Source organism: Petaurus breviceps, unplaced genomic scaffold, assembly GCF_028583685.1.
Source record: "Petaurus breviceps papuanus isolate PSGF00001 unplaced genomic scaffold, PetGlider_PUasm1.0 172, whole genome shotgun sequence".
Taxonomy (NCBI): Eukaryota; Metazoa; Chordata; class Mammalia; order Diprotodontia; family Petauridae; genus Petaurus; species Petaurus breviceps.
Genome location: NW_027185755.1, coordinates 2,889,477 through 2,893,035, shown reverse-complemented (window position 1 = coordinate 2,893,035; position 3,559 = coordinate 2,889,477). Strand labels below are relative to the sequence as shown.

The window sequence follows — 3,559 nt, the reverse complement described above, 5'->3', positions numbered from 1 at the left end:
ATAAATTTCTCACTTCCTCAACAATCTCAGCACAAACCACCAGATGGCAATGGGTCCAAGCCTACTGCACAAATGCATCTGTGGACTGTCTGCCTGGATCTGAAACACTCCCAGTCTCCTGGTATCTGTCTGGTTTTCTGGGCAGCTCTAAGGTAAATTTCTTAAATTAATCAAAATTAGTTCCCATTACCCCCTCTTCTCTTAAGATCAAAGTCAATAAACATTTATTAAGGACCAACTATGTCACAGGTATGATGCTAGGCACCGAGGATACAAAGAGAGAGTCTCTATCCTCAAAGACCTCAGTCTATTGGGGGAGAGACTGCACATAAAAAGAAGGTGGGGGGGGGAGGGGTTGATGAAGTCTACAACCAAGGTGGGAAATGATCTGAAGAGGTGTGAGTTGCAGAATTATTTGATCTTGCAGAATGTTTCTGGAGATCAAGAAACCTAGGAGGCCAGTAAGGTAGGAAAAGATAATGTGAATTCCCTGGATCCCCTCCTCAAACAGAAGGTTTGGGAGGAGTTCCCAGATGTCCATCCCACCCCCTCCCCAGCCTCATCTTCTCCAAACAGAGGAAAACAAGGGGGAAGGGGCTGCTGAGGATGTGTTAGTTCCAAGAGTTGATTTCATCTGGCAGAATGACTTTCTGGAAATCCAGGGATGGAAAATGATCCTCCTCTCCTTCCTTCTGAACCTAATGTGACATACTCAACATTAAAAAGGATACATACTAAATTAAATCAGATACAAAGTATTAAAACTCCCAGAAGCATGCTAACAAATAGCTTACACATCTCCACTGCCCCTACTCCTAATCTTCAGGAAGGTCCTCCCAAGTCACTCAGATGACCTTTCAGTGGACTTCCCTGCATTCGATTTCAAGTAATGGTTTCACAAACACCCACTCCTATTTCCGTAAGCAGATCATCAGAGTTCTGAAGGTCAGGTATCCTTTCAGGAAGGTTTTCGCTTAGGAAACTTCACTGTGATATTGGGCTTGGGTGCTACTGGCCACAATATGAGGGAGGGAAAGAGGGAGAAGGAAGAGAAAGGGACAGATGGAAAGGTAGAGATAAGGGGTAAGGAGGGGATGGAGCAAAGGAAAGAGATAAGAGAGGATGATGGAAGAAAGAGGAGGAAAGAGAAGGAAAACAGGAGGGGAAAGAGGAAGAGATGAGGAAAGAAGAGGAGTGGAAGAGAGAAGTAGGGGAGAGGAGGAAGAAAGAAGGGAAAGAGTAGGACAGGGAGGGAGACAAAGGGGGAAAAAAAGAGAAGGGGAATAAGAAGAGAAGAGAGGAAGGGAGAAAGGGAGAATAGAGAGGATGGATGGGAAGGGTAGAAAAGGAAGGACAGCAGTGGGGAGAGGGACAAGAGAAAGATGAAAGAGGAGAGAGAAGACGGAGCGGGAGGAAGAAATGCAGAGACAGAGGATGCATCCTATTTCCCCGGACCTTCACCATCGTCCCCTCTCCAGGTTCTCTCTGCACAGGTGACTCTTCACGGTCAAGCTGCTGGGCACCTAAGACAAAGCCCCGGCACTGAACTCCATCCTCCTCCCCCACTTCCCCCCTCGGCGGTTCAAGTTCCTTTATCTTGTTCCTGGAAATCCAGGAATCTGCTGGGGCGAAAAGCCGAGCTGTTTTAAAACGCAGGTGATGCGGTACAGGGAGCAAGCGGGAAAAGAGACCCGACAGCAACAGCTGGAGCTCCCCACCCCCAGGATCCCAGCACCGCACTCCAGAGGCCGACTTTGAGGATGGCCCGGTCACGTGAAACAAAACCTGCCTCGAAGCCTCGGGGGCCCCCCTACGCGGAGCAGTCCCCGTCACGTGAGCCAGTTCTTGCCCCGCAGCCCCGCCCCCAGTCCCGAACCCAGCGTACGTGGAGCAGTCCGGGTCTTTTAGGCTAGAGTCGGTCTCGAAGCCTCAGGGCTGGCCCCGAGCCAGCCCCCGTCACGTGGGTCAGATCTTGCCTTGCAGCTCTGCCCCCAGCCTCGAGGCCGGCCTACGCGAAGCATTCTAGGTCTGGTTGGTCTGGTTGCCGGCTCCCTCGTCACGTGGGTTGGGCGGGCCTGGACACCCGCCTTTGGGACGGCGCTGTCTGATGACGTAGTGAAGAAGGCAGGTAAGCGCTGGCAGGGAGACGAGCCGAGGTGGCGGAAGGGCGCGGATTTCGCGGGGCCTTCGAGTTTCGTACCCCCGAGCAGTCCCAGAGATTCCTAGGATCGATCTCCTTTGACCTGGAGCTTACCCCCGGCGCCGCGGCGGCACCGGGGCAAGAAACCGCCCCGGCCCCAGGTGGCGGAAGGGAAGGAGCGGGCCGGGGGGAGGGGAGAGCAGAGGAGAGAGGGCGGCTCTTGCCTCGGAAGGGTTGGGAAGGGTGAAGAGGGCGTAACTGCGAACTGTCAACCTTATCACCTGCGTCCCCAGACCTGCAGCCTCCTGTCCCTTTTCCTCTGAGCCCCCTCTAGCCAGGTCTGTTCCAAGAATCATATAAAACAACCCGAGAAGAGACCTTGGGAGATCATGTAGCCCCTTACATTTTGCACATTGGGAAAGTGAGTCCCAGAGAGAAGGCAGTGATCCAAGGTCACACAGACCACAATTAGCAAAGGCAAAATTAAACCCAGGGTTTCTGATTCTAGATCCAAGCCTCTATTATGCTGTTGCCCGAAGGTTTTGCTGGTTAACATTTGAAAATGGCAGAAATCCTGGAATTCAGCATGATGTAATAGTAAGAGCTTACTTTGAAACTGGAAGACTTGAATTCACATCCCACCCCTTCGAACTCACTGCGTACATGCTGGACACTGGAGAAGTCATTTTCCTTCTTCTGTAAAATGAGGGCAATGAACTAAATAATTTCCAAGAACCTCCTCAGTTCAGAATCTTGTGATTCTAGTGCCGTGAAGATACAGAATCATAATTTGCAGGTGTAAACGGAAGTCACCTGTTGACCCAGCACTAGACACACACTTCTTCAGTAGACTTAAAACCATGATTCCCTCTGTTTCAATCCCATGATTAATCCGAACTCTTTATTCCAGCTAGTGGGAGTGCAGAGGGACATTTCGTAGCAGACTCTTTCCTCTAGCTTAGGATCATACTCTTGAGTAGCCATAACTTCCACCTAAAACAGAATTAGGGGACCTATCATCCATTAATTTGTTTAAATTCATTCTCAGCCACTTCATTTTTCTCACCTGGACTACTTCCCTGAGATAGATGTGTAGAACATGGAGTTACTGAATATCAGAGCTGGAAGAGACCTCAGAGATCATCTAGTCTAGCCCCAAGACACCACGTGGTGTCATTGAAACAGTACTGGGCATAATATCCGGGAGATGTGGGTTTAAATCCCAGCTTTAACACTAGCTTTGTGGCAGTGGGTAAGTTATGACTCAGTTTCCTTGTCTGTAAACTAAGGATGGTAGTAATACCCCCATTAGCTGCCTCGAATCATGGTGAGGGAAGCACTTTGCAAACCTTGAGACCTTGTAGAATGTGAGCCATTATTACAGAGGAGAAAGCTGAATCAGAAAGAGATTTCAGATTC

At 49.8% G+C, this 3,559-nt stretch overlaps 1 long non-coding RNA gene across 1 annotated transcript; it reads right to left on the bottom strand.

The window, feature by feature from the left end:
• Positions 1-200: 200 nt before the first annotated feature.
• LOC138157403 (uncharacterized) lies at positions 201-2,780 on the bottom strand. Its single transcript, XR_011167399.1, has 2 exons — positions 1,886-2,780; positions 201-698 (listed from the first exon to the last, which is right to left on the bottom strand). It is a non-coding gene; the product is annotated as an uncharacterized lncRNA (long non-coding RNA).
• Between the last annotated feature and the right edge of the window lie 779 nt (positions 2,781-3,559).